This window comes from Haliotis cracherodii, unplaced genomic scaffold (genome assembly GCF_022045235.1).
Source record: "Haliotis cracherodii isolate W230 unplaced genomic scaffold, xgHalCrac1.p SCAF_8, whole genome shotgun sequence".
NCBI classification, from domain to species: domain Eukaryota; kingdom Metazoa; phylum Mollusca; class Gastropoda; order Lepetellida; family Haliotidae; genus Haliotis; species Haliotis cracherodii.
Genome location: NW_027266341.1, coordinates 15,040,731 through 15,059,103, shown reverse-complemented (window position 1 = coordinate 15,059,103; position 18,373 = coordinate 15,040,731). Strand labels below are relative to the sequence as shown.

General features: G+C 41.4%; 1 pseudogene; it reads right to left on the bottom strand.

Annotated features, from left to right (window-relative positions):
• The window catches only part of LOC139450817 (uncharacterized), a 456,581-nt pseudogene that overhangs the window by 237,095 nt on the left and 201,113 nt on the right, over positions 1-18,373 (bottom strand).

Sequence of the window (18,373 nt, the reverse complement as noted above, 5' to 3'; positions counted from 1 at the left end):
GTCCTGACACGCCTTCTGATTGTCTTGCGCCGTTTCGACGCATGGCGGCATTCGAGAGGGGGAGGAGCATTGTTATAGGTTAGGGAAACATACGAGTATCGACGAATGCAGTCGCTCGAACACAGAGGCAAGTTTCACTCGACCATGCAAATGTTATCCTCAAGACATTCAGTCCGAGTGGATCACTATTTTCTGTTACCGTCTAGTCCACCCGGCCAGCTCAGTTCCTCAAAGAGACACAATACCTTGCAAACAAATCATTAAAGAGGAACACGAATCTTACTTGCTTCCCATGACCTGTGGGGTTTGTGTACCACGTTGAAGTCGATTGAGTAAAGCTGAGATAAGAAACACTGTTCGAAAATTGCTATAAGCGGCGTAAAACCATTCTCACTCATGATGAATGCAGTCAGCCAGGCCATTTTACCTCTTATTGTGCACCTATGACCGTGGGTTCGAATCCCGGTTCGCCCCGATTATGTTTCTAGGTTTATCAGCACCATACCCGTGCTCGTGGGTTTCACCCACATTAAGCTGACACGCCGTGATATAACTGGAATACTGTTAAAAGCGACCCGATGACAGTTTAAATCTCCGAGCTTGCTTTAGACATGTTCCCTTAAACTAGAATGTTAAACTACCGCATGGTATCTCAGTAGGTTCAGGAGATAGTGATGATAGTGCTGCTTACATCTTTGCACCTTTCCAGAGGCATTCTATGTTTACAGGTATGAAATATTCCATTATTAAAATGTTAGATTTAAAGAGACTAAACTCCAAATCAAATATTACAAAAATATTTGACAATTGTAAAAAACTCAATGTTTGATAGGCTGATTATTTTATTGTTAGAACTACATGTAAAGGGAATTTCTCCATGAACCGCCACACATCTCATTTTTGTTTCCCCAGCAAGGTAGATTGCAGTCACTTTCCGGTTTCTTTGGATATCTGAATATGTTGATGGAATCTCCACAGAAGCAACAATCGTAAGCCTGAAACAGAGAAAACTATCACATTACATTACAAGAGAACACTTTAAAATATATAAATCTACTAAGTCAAGGGCTAAAACTAGTATAGTTCCCAGAATACATCGGACACGCCCAACACACCCCTACCCCAAAACACACACACATGCCTCTATACCCGATTGAATGGCTTAATAAAGGCTATGACTTACCTGCAATGCTGCATACTTGTGACCACCTTTCGAGCAAAGCTTTAAACACAACCCATGGGTCATGTCGTTCCGATCAACCCTCGAAGCACTGATCATCCTGCTTCTGTCATCAAGGTAACATCCCATGTATTCTGAAACATCACGAGCACAGTACACGTACCTGATTCTACGACGGTATTTTGGTGCTTTATGTACTTTTATTTGTATTATTTGTCACGTCGTCATATACAGTTGATGTTTTGTCAGTACCATCTTTCTCTTTCCTCCAGCAAATTAAATTTCTAAACTTTGCGAATTTCTGCCAAAATTGTTTTTTAAATGTGATTGGTTCTTTCTTTCTCTACCAAGGTGTGTCGGGTAGATGACACAAAATGTAGTTTTTTTTAACCTTGTATATTTCCAATACATTGCTTTTGTAGCAAGAATATATTCGGATAAATCGGTCCATTTATGCTACTGGTCAATGATAATAATGTACCGTCTAAAATTTGGAATAAACGCTCAACGATCGACACATCGTCATGTGTCTTTGAGAAATGTTTCTCTGTTTATGGCCAAGAACAGCTGTAGCATACACATGATATTGAAATATGTATTCATTTGTAATTAATAACAAATATTTTATATAGCTTTTATGTTGTACAAACCTTTGTTCAAATGAAAGTCAATGAACATCATACAAGTAACCCAACACTTCACAATGTATCAAGAAGAATGCGTTTATGTGGAATATGTAATCAGGGGATAAACATACTGTGTTTTCAATGTACATACGTACAGATTGATACACCCATATCAACACGGCCCCTTTGGATCGGGCTAGTCCTGTTATTCCCGAAACCCGTTCGGGTTAGTCCCGTTATTCCCGGAATACGAAGATAGTCTTATCCTTAAAAGGGCCGTCTTGTAGATTGATAAACCGATACAAACACGGCCCCTTGGGATTCGCAGCAGGACACGCACTTGTTATACGTCATTGAACAGCTGGCACGCGGATACCTTTTCCGTTTGCTCCTGTCTACTCCCAAGGTTGAGCAATTAAAATGCCCGTGATTTGTGACATAAGCCTTGAAACGATAAAAGTGTATAAGTGACGCGTCAGTTAGAGGAGTCATTACGTGACTGAGATGAGATGCTCAATCCAAAAGCTGAAACTCCCGTATCCATAATCAAAGTCTAGATTTCATTGTCAAATTGGAAATCTCCTAAAACGTCGTTATTGGACAGTAAACAATATCAAAATGGCACGTATATGCTTAGCGGATAGGGTCTGAAGATGATACACATTACGCATAAAACTAACTTCTTTCCTCGTAAAGACTCTTGACTAATACGAAATCCATATAGGTTTACGCGTAACCACACTGGTCTGACAATGGCCTGACAAAACCAGATCAAGCCTTGGCTGATGGTTCAAATGACATGAACCAAAGTAGATACTGATGGTACATACGGGATAAGGGGTGAAACTGGAAGAGCCATGATGACAGTGTAATGGTGTTCTGGCCTGACGAAACTAGATCGACGGAGGCTCAAAAGCAAGTATAAATGCTTGAGCATACGTACGTACGAGAAACTAGTTAACGTACGGCAAACGAGAGCGATGTGAAGCGTGAACACCTGACGTGACTTCAAAGCGTCACGAGGTCATCCTGTGACATCCAGGTCAATCCTGATAACTTCCGGGAGCTCAAAGATTCAACTTTACCTGGAAATGTGATATGTGCACATACGATGTTAACCCTACGTCTGAGCGGCGTTTTGCAGGCGGCATTCCGTTTGTGACCTGTGTATGAATCCCTGAATAGTAACAGAACGAGCAGCAGTTTGCTTATCTCAATTCTACAAGACCGGTGAAGATGCGGGATAGAATAGGTCTTCAGCAACCCATGCTTCCTGTAAAATGCGACTATGCTTGTCGTAAAAGGCGACTAACGGGATCGGCTGGTCAGGCTCGCTGACTTGGTTGATGCATGTCATCGATCCCAATTGCTTGGATCGATGTTCATGATGTCAATCACCGGATTGTCTGGTCAAGACTTGATTATTTACAGACCGCCGTCATATAGCTGGAATATTGCCCTTTGAGCATGCTTTATTATTATTATTATTATTATTATTGTTGTTTTTGTTGTTATTATTATTTACAGATTAAAATTTAAAAAATGCAGCAAAGAGGGTTTGTGTGATCCAGCCACAGTCAGACTGGTTTGGCTCATCAGCTCAGGGCCCTTGCCCCCTCTACACGTAGCCCAGACAGCGAATGTGACTTCTCCCAGTAAGCACTGCCTAGTCAAACCCACCCAGAACCCAGATTGTCAGAAGGGCTATATTCCTGGTAGCAAACCCGGGTACTACCGCAATGTCAGTCAGCAGATTGGGAGGTACCAAACCTAAGGCACTGAGAACAATGGGGAGTCGGACAACTTGGTACCTGGGATGCAAGCGTGACATTTCGAAAGCGAGGTCCGCATATTTGCCATGTTTTTCCTGAATCTTGTCAATCACATTAGTGTCCAAAGGGACAGAAAATTCAGTGATATAAATGATTTCATTGGATTTAACAAAAAGGACAAGATCAGTTTTATTGGCCTGGATACGTCTGAGGCTGTAAACGGGCCTATTCCAAAGAATTTTGTATTGATCACTTTCCATGACGCCCTCTGCATATTCCGGGTCGTACCATGGATGGACCTCTGTGCCCAAACCACAAGACGATGGCGAAGGCGGTAATAAAATGATCGAGCCATTCCATCATCTCGCATAAGATACTGTGTTTGTACCAAAGCTGGACATCAACTGGCAATGTGTTGGACAGTATCATTAAATTCATTACATTATCTACATTTCATATCAACATTTTGATGCAAAATCACAACCACACGTTGACGGTTTCGAGTTGTAAGTGACTGGTCCTGAGCTGCAAACAGAAAGCCTTCTGTTTCACTTTTCAGGCCAGCCGACCTCATCCAAGCAAAGGACTCTGCAGGGTAACTTGTCTTCTCAACACACTGCACAAAGACTCTATGCAAATAGCCTCTCATTGAGTCTGGGCCGATTTGATATGGCACTTGCTTGAGAAAGTACTTGCAAGGTGATACTGCACTCTGATGAGCCGCTCAATCGGAAGTAGGTATTGCATTCGAAACATCCGATTGACAAATCAGAATCCAGTAATTATGAAATGTTATAAAGCAGCTACTTGTATTACTGAAGCAGGAAACATATATTTGTATTGTTAGCCATAAACTCGCGTGCAAGGGATGAGGAAAGGACTTACTTGGGAATCCAGGAGCCTTTATGTAACCAAGAACGCTGCTATAGGCACTTACGTGTACTGCACTGACGATCAGGCAAAGTACAGCAGTTGAAACCAAGGCGTTCATTGTTACTGTGATGCGAGACCCAGGGTGTACTTGCAACTGACGCTGATTCAGTATCGATGGCAACTTATATAGATACCTCCAAATAACGGCCTTCTGATTGGTCCATGTGATTTTTTACCTTTGAAGTCATCGCCTATTCTACATGGTGAAGTGTCATTGCCATCGATTCTGTGAACATGTGGAATTTCAAATGATATCAATAAAAAAACAACGTAATATTTTATGTGCTTGCCTGAACTGCCGATTACTGATTTGAAAAGTAGGAGATAAATAATATAAATGTTAATGCCAAGTATAAGAACAAAGATAAGTGTTGATGACAGACATCCTATGCAAGAATGTTTATGTCTGTAAAACTTAACACCAAAACACATCCGATAGTTTGCACGTGTCTCACGGAGTAGCGCCACAGAAAGTAGGGTATTATTTATGGTTTTGTCAATTTCAATGCAGGTCGATTAATCTCTGTGGACATTATTCTGTCAATCGTATTGATTCTGCCTATCGTGGCATTGACGACGTTCTGGAAACTCGTAGAACTCAGTGTGCAGTGGCCAATATGTTCCTTGTTTCACAGTCTGTGATTTGCAGACTATGGAACAGGTACCAACAAAATCTTGACGACCGACCCCGTTCAGGGCGTCCCAGAACAACGACAAGAGTACAGGATCGATTTATCCAATACCAAGCTCTACGAAATCGAGCTGAAACGGCGAATCAAATTGCTCAACAGGCTGTTGGAGAACGAGTTACGGGTCAGTGAGTGAGTGAGTTTGGTTTAACGACGCCGTTAGCAATATTCCAGCAATATCCCGGCGGGGAACACCAGAAATGGGCTTCACACATTTTGCCCATGTGCGGAATCGAACCCGGGTCTTCAGCGTGACGAGCGAACGCTTTGACTACTAGGCTACCCCACCGCCCAGTTACGGGTCAGACGATTAGAAGTCGTCTACATGCAGCTAGTCTCCACGTTTTGTGCTACTCCTTACACATCGTCATATTGCCAACAGATGTTAATGGTGCACACAGCATGGTGTAATCGTCGCTGGTCACATGCCATGTTTTCAGACGAGTCGATTATGGTGTGTGGTGGCATTACAGGCCGCCGTGATACCGCTGGTTTGTTGCTGACGTTGCGGTTAAACGACATTAACCCGTGGTCAAAGAGAAAAAACACTCTAGGAACCTGTCAGTATACAATGGAGAAAGAAACTATCATACATGTAAGAATCTCACATGGCGTCATTTCGTGAAGACCGCCTCCGTGGTCTAGTGGCAGAGCGTCCGCCCGCAGAGCGGAAGGTCCGGGGTTCGATCCCCGGCAACGTCATACCAAAAGACGTTAAAAGATGGTACTTGTTGTTACCCTGCCTGACGCTCGGCATTAAGGGGCTAAAACAAGGACTGGTCGGCTCAGAGTCAGTATACTGTGTCTTAGTGGGGTATTCATGTTAAAACTGCGGCATGGTATGTCAGTGAGCTAGCACTATAAATCGGCATCAGTCCGGACTAGTACAAGCAGCCACACAAACACACACCCTCACGTATATGCACGTCGCTATATAAGTGCAATAATCTTGGACGCGACGTTAAACCCCATTTCACCTCACATCATTTCGTGAAGCCATAAGTCATGGCAATGAGATGTGATTGTTTAAAATATGTTTTAAGATTGAACCGATACGGAGTTGAGAGGTGAATAGATGAAGAAATACAGCTGAAATATTGCCCTCCTTCGAATACCCTCCTGATAAAAAATTGCAATGATGTAAGTCCTCCAACCAACGACCTGTCATCGTCAATGGGTAAGGTCTGTTTCTGGTATTCCAAAGACGCCACGACATCCATGGTCACAACACAGACGAAGACCCTATGGTATAACTGATTTGGAAGATTTGTTGCTTACATCAGTGGGGACTGTGCGAGTGAGTAATGTTGTCATTGACAAAAGACAAGAATACCTGGTATCATCACTATTTAGTACTGCTTATGCCTATCATAGAGACGGAATCGTACAATGGACTTTTTAGCAGAGATATCATATATAAAAGAAATGGTTTTGTCATTTAATACCTACGAAAAGAAACAAAGCGTTGCCGTGTTGTTTTGTTGTTGGACTCAAAGCAGGACAACTAATATTCAGGTGGGATCGTCACCGAGGACCGACAGTAAGAGCTTAACAAAACTATGAGTGTAAGCTGACAACATCTAGAATTTGAACCGCCTATTGACTGTAAAAAGGCTTCGATCTGCTACTATATGAAATATTCTGTGCATACTACCTAGGATACATGCGTCATTGTAATATATCATACTGGTGATTGTATTTCTGAACAATTGCTTACGTAAAGAGAACATCTGTTTGCTTACCGAGTGAGTGCATTTGACACTACATGCTCTCTGACGGGGTGAGAAACTAACTGGAAAAGGTGACTGTTTCCCTCGAAGGTGCCATCGGTGAGGAAGTATACGAGGTGCCAGCTGGTGTCATCAGTAATTGATAGCGATAGCTAAACACATGGTTCTGATATAGTTGGATTCGTACAACGGACTCTGCTTTTAGCAGAGATTTCTTATGAAAATAGAAATGGTTTCGTCGTTTTTATTTGCCTGCAAGCAGGGTGCCGTGCATCAAATATTTTAAATAAATGATAACTAATAGATAGATTCAACACTCCAAACGCCATCTGGGATTGTACAGTAAACCTTCAATTAGGCTCGACTTTTAATTAGCATACATCCAGCGGAATTGGTTAAATCTCATACACATCCATTATAGTGGAAATCAATAGTCAAGTAGTTAAGCTTTTTCTAGCAGATAGCATTTTATATTTATCATGTAAAATTTGCAAACTTTTTCTGTAACTGGAACTGCCATTATAATGGAACATATTAATATGTCTTATGAAGCCCTGGTTGCAATTGTCAAGGAGGAAAGTATTATAATATCACTTATAATGTGCCAAACTGTAATTCCACTAAAAAATAGAACAATGAAACACAAAGGAAATTATGCCGGCTGAATATAAGTAGAGGTTATCACGCGAGTGTGTTTGGGGATGGTAAATATCCTGCATGAGGAATAAACATTGTATTTAGCGAGCCTTGGCGAGACGTCACGGCCACGGTCAGACGTTGTTGACAGTCGGTCTGTCCTGTTATAACGTTAAGAAGTGTAGTCAGATGTACACACATCGACAAAACGAAACAAGGTAACAATTCAAACATATTTCGGCAAAATCCAACTATTTTAATTTGTGGAGAAGGTTTCAAGCCGAAGAGGTCGACAAGCACAGATATGGCTACTGATCCCGCTTTGCTAGGCCTCGTGCCCTCGCAAAATTGTTTCGAAATTTATATCTCCAAAGTTACCAAAACTTATAAAATGCCTTAGCTACGTCACAGATAGACACTGATTTTCAGTATATTAGACTGTTCTTTTGATAATGATAGCAATTATCCCTGTAGTTAATCCAGATTCCCGATGGTTAATTCTGACTCGATCGCCGAATGACGAGGGCGACGCCATGTTTGTTTATATACAGTGAAAGAAGTTCTAATTGACCTTTGATATTTGGATCTCTATCCGCATATGACCCCAACGGATATCGTTTTTTATCCATTGGCTTTATCCTGCCGAGAAACCTACCCATTATATGAAAAACGTAGATGTACCTACCACATTTAGAAATGTCAGTCTGATCTTCAATGCAAAGAGACACTCAATGATATCACCTGTTCTGGTTTTTGGTGCAAAATGTTTTTGTTTTTCGACTTACTGGTCACACGAGTGTCGCTGACTATAACATTACGCGATTTATATGCACATGATTATCATTCTCAGAGCACACTTATAATTTACATTGCAGGATGGTTTCCATGTTATCACATTTGAAATTAGAATGTAGTTTCAGTTTGTGTTATCAAATCATCATTGTTGTTTTATCGAACTCTAATATACAATTAACAAACAATACATCAATAAAGACAGGACTGTTAATGTGTCAGGGACGGTATCAAGGGTATTTGAAGTTAAACCTTCACCACTTCGCAAAAACCGGATCACAAATAGACATATTGAAACCAAAATATATCCTTTCTACACTTAAAAAACACGATGTATTCACGGTCGCAAAGTTTCAGTCACTTACGGGTGGTGCAGGTCTGTCGTTTAATTAACATAAAACATTTAATTTTTAAGTTTATATTTTTTTCATTGAAATCATAAAACATTAATTGAGAAACATAACACAAATAATCAGAGTTATTACAAATGAAATATTGCATGTGACGGAATAATAGATAACATTACTCAATAATCATATGTATGACGTGTATGAATAGATTCACATCTGCACAGTAGGCAAGTCTGTTGACTGTGTCTGTCCCATCAACAACAGCTGAATATTCGTTGATAAAATCATATTTGTTTTGAAAACACCGTTCGCGTTTGCTTGTGTTTGTGATGGCTGCTACCGGTGGGGCAGGATACGCTCACCTTTTCGCGAACACCTGGTATCATTAATATTTGATAGTGATTCATAAACACATGCTCATGATATAGTCGAAATTGTACAATCGACTCTGCTTTATGCAGATATTTCTACTGGATATGGAAAGGGTTTTGTCGCTTTATCTACGAGGGCTTGTCAAAAGGTTCTACTAACCCTACTAACTTTCAACTATGGGCCATAAGAAAGTGAACAAGTCAATGAAATATATTGTTTGGGTAGTTCATCGCAAGTGTATTTGATCTGTTGAGACAAGTTGAACGTGATAGGGGTCCAAATGGACACAGACATGGAAAAGAACGAGTACCTAGCAGTCACAGTTTTACTTTAGAGAAAAGTGCCTTACGATTCCACTGTTAAACGTTAGGCAGCTATGCTTAAGGCTGTGAGAACAAGCCTTGATGGTGACCAAGGTCTAGACGTCCCTCAACTTCTATCAATGATGCTTGTTTGTTTGTTTGTTGTTTAACGCTGCACTCAGCAATATTCCAGCTCTTCACATCAAGGAAAAAGAAAAACCTACACTGTCAAATATGAGGAAGATACAGATCTAAGCCAAGAATCCATTGAAACAATTAATCATAAACATTTACAGATGAACAAGATATGGGTGCCAAAGTTTTTAAATTCTGACCTTAAGGACAAAAGGAATGACATTGCCAGAGAAAATATATAGCAAATTGAGGAGGAATTCGTCAAATTCAAGAAGAAATTAGTAACTGGTGATGAAACATGTCCCCACTATGACCCCGAGTCAAAACGTCAAACCATGGAATGGCACCATTTCACTTCTCCGACACTAAAGAAATTCAAGTCTTCAAAATCAGTGAAGGAAGTTATGACCACTGTATTCTGGGATGCAAAGGATGTGATCCTTGTTGATTACTTAGAAAGTCAAAAGACGATTACCGGTGCCTACTATGCTGATATTCTTCATCGCCTGAGAGATTCTATCAAAGAAAAGAGGCGAGGAATGCTGACTGTTGGAGTTCTACCCCTTCCCTTCATGACAATGCCTCTTTTCACACCTCTCGACTTGCAAAGGCCGCTGAGCGACAATGTGGGCTTGAAGAGCTTCCTCACCATCGGTACTCGCCATAACTCGAACTGGAATTGAAAAGCTTAACTATCGGTATGAGATGCAAAGCAGGGAGATAATGTTGAAAAATAAAATTGAAAACACTTTCACAATTGTTGGGTTTGCTTGTAAGGCTTAGAACCTTTCGACCAGCCCTCATGCATGTGACATCTGGTGAAGAGACATAGATGTATCGTCATCGCCATTTGCTGATGTGATTACTGCATGTTTTGTCCGTGGCGTGAAGGTAATTAAGAGTAAATCAATAGATCATACTGAGAGCAGTGGTCGTATTTTAAGCGGACATCCTGCATGGTTATAAACATACGTGTATAATTGCATCCTACGCTTCAAGCTGTGCTCAACTGTAAATATTATTGCCAATGGCCAGTTTATCGGACTATCGAAGTTGATCTGTCCCCTTGGGGATTCCAGGCAAGAATAGTTCCAACCCACCTACCAATTAACTTACTCAAGTCCCAAACTCACTCACTCACTCAACAACATTCTTCTCGTGGAGGGGCGGTCGGGTAGCCTAGTGGTTAAAGCGTTCGCTCGTCACGCCGAAGACCCGGGTTCGATTCCCGACATGGGTACGATGTGTGAAGCCCATTTCTGGTGTCCCCCGCCGTGATATTGCTGGAATATTGCTAAAAGCGGCGTAAAACCATACTCAGTCAGTCAGTCTTCTCGTGGAGCAAGTGTCTGGATGACCGTGCTCTGCGGCTGCTAGGACTTCGGTCCTGTCCCACATTGAAGCACATGTTACATGTAGCATCTCCTTAGATATGTAACATTGTTCGAAATATGCCTCTTTTCACCCAGTTAAGTGGTACCCGCGAGTATGAGAAGGTAATGCGATTCTAAGTTCCAGTGCCTCATATAGCAGCAAGGGCTATTTACCATTATTTGAGGGTGCATAGAAAGAAAATCGAGAAGTGACTGATTCATTGGCCGCGATAATAATGTAGTGCTTAGAGCATACTTCGGAGAGAGAAAATGGCGCATATATGTTACCTTAAACTGAAACTACTACAGTGCCGTAGCCAGCCCCTGGATTTTTATGGGAAACATTTTTCCTTGTGAAAGTTAACTTGAATAAAAAATTAATAATCTTATTTGCCCCCATGCCCCCGTCAAAACAAGTTAACTACGGCCTTGTAATAGTTACCATTAACTGATCTACCTAATTAAACCTGATCAAACCATACCACTGGTTCGTTGTCAAACTTTGAAAAAACAACTTTAGGTTGATTGTCGATCAAATGGATCCCCACCGGCTCATCCGGACATGGCCAAGTATGTTCGCACACATTCAGTTGACTTTGATATCATGTTTTAACAACATTTTTCTTTAATCCAACCGTCCTTAATCCTTGAGTTTTCGTATTTGTTTATTATTTGCTTGTTTGTGTTTTACGCTACATTGCTATACCAGCAACAACAAGTTAACCTCTAAATATTCAAGTCTTGGTCATACAAACCTATGGTTGATATCATGACCAACGTCTTACGACATCGGGCACACGTCCGTGTCATCATAGGGAAGGCATTAATTGACGTCAGAGAGGTGCCATTTATTGTCGGAATTGACATCTATTGTTTGGCGTCATACATTACTATATTGTAAATGGTGTGACAACAGTCACCCCCATCCACTTGTAATAGACCAAGGCACATGAATGTCATCAACAGTCACAACGAGGCTGGGTTTAAAATGTTACTGCTGCCATCACTACGGTAATGTGACGTCACAGTGTCGTCATGTGTGACGTCATTGTGTATTCACTGAGGTACACGTGACACCTCTGCCACAGTATACTCCTCCTTTCTAATAAGGACAGGCAGTTGGGTTAAAGCGTGCACTCGTCACCGAAGACCCGGGTTCGATTCCACACATTGGTACAATTTGCGAAGCCTACCTCTAGTGTCCCACGCCGTGAAATTGATGTAATATTGCTAAAGGCGGCGTAAAACCACACTCACTCACTGTAGTAAGGAACCAGTATTCAATAAACCCTTCAATACATATAGCGTTTTGGAAATGGATCCTTTGGGAAGAGTTGTACAAACCTGTTAGTTAAATACAGCTTAAGTTTGTCACGAACAGTCGCACATGAAAGAGTTGAGAACGACAACCACAGATCACAGGCACTGGGGAAACTGGTTTACGGATGTGTTGCTGTGAATATTTTATGTCCGTTTTAGTTACTTCTGCCAGTCGGATAAATAAATGGGGAAGTTGGGGCACAAGTCATAGATATACCAATAGTTATTGTAGCTGAATCGACCAATATATCTGCAGATTCGTCGCCTGCTTCTCGACTATGTGACCCTTCAATTCATCTAAATCATTAAGTTTATTTTATTACATATGTTTATATGTTGACGTGAGTGGATTATGTCTTATCCTGTCGTATTTAATATGAGTCATCAGGAGATGACATATCCCTCTGATCTGGTACATTTCGAGTATGGCTACTTATGTCCCACGTTTGGCTCATTGCCACTCATCTTCCCGTGGCAAAAGAGTTAACTGACTGTTATAAAAGTCCAGTTTCCACCCTTGCCGAACTAGGCTGGTATTATGGTGTTACATTTTGGCTGGACTAACGAGTCTATGCATAGTCCAATCAAAATCGCGCACCAAAATCGAAATCCGGTTCGTAAACTGCCGTGCAGATTTCGATCGATTGTAGGATTTGCAAAACATGTGCACCGCCAACTTGTTGTCAGCAGATATTTTCCAAAACTTTTCATGTTTATAATCAAGGTGCTCATGGGATTTGATGCATTTCGCGATGGTAAGATCCGTTTTATCACACCATAGATCTTGATTATCGATCAGATCGTCTTGACTGGGCGCCAACATTTTGTGTGAAGCAAACGCAAGTGATACGAGAGGTGGAATCTGATTGGTCCATAGGAGAGGCTTAGAAGGGACATAGCTGGTAATAGCCACTGGTGGCGCTACGATCGACCCCAGTAATTCGAGCCTAGTTCGGCAAGGGTGGAAACTGTACTTCTAAAGTCAGTTAACTCTCTTGCCTCGGGAAGATGATTGCCACTGGACACCTTTAGTTCAATAAATAAAAATATTATGTTGTTCAGTATTTTTGGATATCCCAAATCATCAAAAAGCAAAATTCACATGACCGATCTGTAAAGCAGGTTTCATCCAGAAATAATCAACGGTTTTTGAGTTCTACCCTCATTTTCTGTGTCGGTTCACCTGCTTGTCATGAAAACCTAAAAAAAGTATTTTAAATTTTAAAACCCAAAACCATCACAAGGCACGGGTTCACCACCAGACCTTTCTGTATAGCAAGTTTCAATATTGAGCTACTCGTAGTTAGGAGTTCCTCTCAGGAAACAGAAAACGAACGGATTGTTCACGTCCAATATATCATAATCATGTCTATCAATATTAATATCAATATTTAAATGGGCATATGACACCATAGGGTTTTTTTCAGATTCCTGTAAATATTGACAAAACCTGACATAAATGTGCCTACTACCTCAGTTACGTGGAAGGTAATTTCTTGTTCATCAATTTGAATGCCCGAGCATATTGTATTACAGGTTCCTGCCGATTGGCTGAATGTTCTTCAAGAGTAATGCCTGTATCATACAGTGTTAAATGTTAAGTGTAAGATGCCTATGTTTTTTTAACATCTCTCTGTGTAGACTTGCGCGATTTAGACGTGTCAAGATCTTCTACCGTGTTTTGAATCCTAGGGTTGCTGCCATATTGGTCTGTTTGTTTGTTTGTTTGTTGTTTAACGCTTCTCTCAGCAATAATCCAGCTGTATGACAACGGTCTGTAAATAATCGAGTCTGGACCAGACAATCCAGTGATTGACATCATGAACATCGGTCCACGCAATTGGGATACGATGACATACATCAACCAAGTCAGCGAGCCTGCCCACCCGATCCCCTTAGATCTTCACGGGTCGAATTCAGTAGCTATAAGCATCCTAAAATAATGCGGGTACAAATGTTTAAGGCGCCTCAATTTCGCAGTGTAGAGTTGCGTCCCTTGGTCGAAGAAGAATCCGAAGGTCGTTGCCCCTACTCGTTGTTTTCACGTAAGTGGTAAGCATCTAGGAGCTACATCACTTTGGGCATCCCTGCAACATTAACTGACACGCCGTCGGGATGTAAATGACGTTCTACACAAAGCTGGGTGAGACCCAATATTTTATGATGGCTTCAGTTACTGCACAAGAAGATAGTTTCGCTTCTGTTATTAAAATGAAGCGTCAATAAAACAATTTACCAACGTGATGCACAAAGACATGCGTGACCCAGCCGAGTCAATCCGGGGAAAGCTTTGCAGGTTACTGAAATATATACGAATACCACATAACACCAGATTGCAGTCGAGCGACACCGCCATGGGTCGATACAGCTAGCGAAACACATGTTTGATCCTGTTATCGTCTAATGGCAATCCAGTTGGTGTGTAACAGTACATTTTATATTAATTTGAAAATTAGATCGATAATGAAGAAGGATTTTAAACCAAGATTCCTTTGGTTATCATAACATTGCATCAAGACCACACAGAGATGTCGTGGTACTGCAGGGTTTTAAGTGAGTGAGTGTGGTTTTACGCCGCTTTTAGCAATATTCCAGCAATATCACGGCGGGGGACACCAGAAATGGGCTTCACACATTGTACCAATGTCATGAATCGATCAGGGTCTTCGGCGTCACGAGCGAACGCTTTAACCCCCAGGCTACCCGACCGCCCCTGCAGGGTTTCAGACGGGCCGGGATGTAACGTAGCGTTCAATATTATTACACTTGTAGCTACGTGCATTCACGTGTGTGATGCCAATCACTGGATTGTATGGTCCAGACTCGATTATTTACAGACCGGGGTCTTATACCTCGAGTATTGCTGGGTGCGGTGTTAAACAACAAACTAACAACATTCGACTTTTAATGTCTTTCGGTATGGCAAGGCTATGGGCGGGTTTAAGCATGTATTGTTCTCCAAGCGTTGAATAAACTGCATGAACAGGTATGGGTTGGCCAGGTGTCGTTGAAATGATCAGTTGGAGTCCGGGGTGCGGACCATATCAACGATTACACACCATGGTCAGAGTGGACTAACCTAACTAAAGCATGGTCAACATTCAAAGAAGCCAAGCACCTTAAATGTTTAAAGAACAATGTTTTGAAAACCTTATTTCAGAGGGTATTCAGGTACGTTATGCTCAGTTGTAAGAAAACTGTGTGAGTCGGCCCTGCATGATGTTCGTGAAATGTGTGCTACTTGAGGCTGTCGTACGTGCAATTGTAAAATGCATGTCCCCACGTATACAATTCATATGGGACCAACGCGAGGACATTTATCAATCAATATAGACATTCTGTCAGGGTTATAATCTTACATCGTTACTGCCCTGGGTCTGTCAGGACTATAAATGCACATCGAATATATAGACCTGGTTCTGTTGGGACTATAAACCTCCATCGATATATAGACCGGGTTCTGTCGGCACTGGAAACTTACATCGGATATAGGGACCTGGTTCTGTCAGGGCTATAAATGTACATCGGATATATGAGGTATAAATCTGAGAAAGCACTCACGACTTGATGAAACTGAACAGTTACCATGGTTATTGACGTGTATTCTATTGTACACATGTACAATAGGCCCATGGCCTTCTCAATATTCAGATATAATATAAATTAACAAGAGACCTCCATCGGATATAGAGACCTGGTTCTGTCGGGACTATAAACCTCCATCGATATATAGACCGGGTTCTGTCGGTACTATAAACTTCCATCGGATATATCGACCTGGTTCTGTCGGCCCTGGAAACTTCCATCGGATATAGAGACCTGGTTCTGTCGGGACTGTAGACTTCCATTGGATATATAGACCTGGTTTTGTCAGGACTATAGACTTCCATCGACATATAGACCTGGTTCTGTCAGGACTATATACTTCCATCGGATATATAGACCTGATTCTGTCGAGACTATAGACTTCCATCGGATATAGAGACCTGGTTCTGTCGGGACTATAGACTTCCATCGGAATTTGAGAGCTGGTTCTGTCGGGACTATATACTTCCATCGGATATATCGACCTGGTTCTGTCGGGACTATAGACTTCCATCGGATATATCGACCTGGTTCTGTAGGGACTATAAACTTCCATCGGATATATCGACTTGGTTCTGTCGGGACTATAGACTTCCATCGGCCGGATATGTAGGTCTGGTTCTGTCGGGACTATAGACTTCCATCGGACAAATAGACCTGGTTCTATCGGCACTAGAAACTTACGTCGGATATAGAGACCTGGTTCTGTCAGGGGCTATATGTACATCGGATATAGAAACCTGGTTCTGTCGGGACAATATACTTCCATCGGATATAGAGACCTGGTTCTGTCGGCACTAGAAACTTACATCTGATATAGAGATCTGGTTCTGTCAGGGGTATAAATAAACATCGGATATAGAGACCTGGTTCTGTCGGGGAGGAGAATTGCTTTTTTCGTCAGCACATGCATTTTACACGTAAATAATACAGGTATGTCCTGTCTTAAGCCTGGCGCATTATATATTTTACACCAAGGTGCCTAAAAGGAGAGGAACATCAATGCTTTTGGAATGTATGTGTGTGTGTTCGAACAGTTCGGGACATTTTTCTAACAAAACAAAACCAACATTTCAGGTAATCTACTCTAAAAGGTAATACTATTATAACATGACAGCTCTCATCGTCCGTGAAAGTGGTCAGCATCTCTATCGTAGTATAACAACACTACTAATACAACAGTGAAAAATACCCAGTCGTTTTGACATACTCGAAAGCTCCAGCTGTTTAGAACATTCCGAAAAGAGTATCTCCAGGGATGTCAACATTTTCACGATTAAGTTATTAAGTTATCATGTCTCAAAATTGAAAAATAATCGTCTTAATCATACATTTTGAAAGTATTCTGATTCTGAACCCCTCCCCCCTCCCCAATTTCCCTGCACCTGTTCAACCCTAAGTACATTACTCCACGGGACAAAATACAAACAACCTTGATCTAGACTGGAATTATGTGGACCGTAAAGGTGGGTCAGGATAATGGTCAATACTTTCATAGATTTCCTTGTCTGAACGACAGGCTTTGACTATTATTTATTTATTTATATATTATTTATTCGTTCAAATACCCTAAGGACAAAGGCGTCGTTTCCCACCCGTGACATCTCAAGAAACACCCCTTTTATGAAAACATTTGCTTCAGGGAGGGACTGTTAAACACTGTAAACAAGGTAATAAAAAGATTCGTTGGACGCATGAACAAACTCAACATTTGCGAGCATTTATTAGACAAACTGCTGGCCATAAGGCTGCCTACATATAATTAAATGTTTCTCGAACATAGTCATGTTTAATCTGACGAGGTAAGGGTGATATTTAAATTTGGTATATTGAGATAAATTTTAAATACCTATAGGAATATCAGACTCGGCAAGGAGAACGAAATGACGCCATAAATGATGACAAATACCTTCAGCAATATATACACGAGAGACTCTGAAAAGAGACGGAAATGACACTACAAGTGATGGCAAATATCTACAGGAATTATTCAAGAACATCAGACTCAGCTAGGAGACGGAGCTGAGCTATAATGATTGCAAATATCTACAAGAATTTATACCTGAGCAGCAGACTCAGCTAGGAGACGGATATGACACTATAATGATTGCAAATATCTACAGGGATATACACACGAGCATAAGGTTCAGCTAGAAGACAGAACTGACAATATGATGATGGCAAATATCTACAAGAATATACACCCGAGCATCAGACCCAGCTAGTCGTAGTTGTATCTCTGCCAAGGGTGCAGTCGTAGTCGTATCTCTATCATGGTGAAGTCGTAGTCACATCTCTGTCATGGATGTAGTCGTAGTTGTATCTCTGTCATGGGTGTAGTCGTAGTTGTATCTCTGCCATGGGTGTAGTCGTAGTTGTATCTCTGCGATGGGTGTAATCGTAGTCGTATCTCTGCCATGGGTGCAATCGTAGTCGTATCTCTGCGATGGGTGCAATCGTATTCATATCTCCGCAATGGGTACAGTCGTAGTTGTATCTCTGCCATGGGTGCAGTCGTAGTCGTATCTCTTCCATGGTTACAGTCGTAGTCGTATCTCTGTCATGGGTGCAGTCGTAG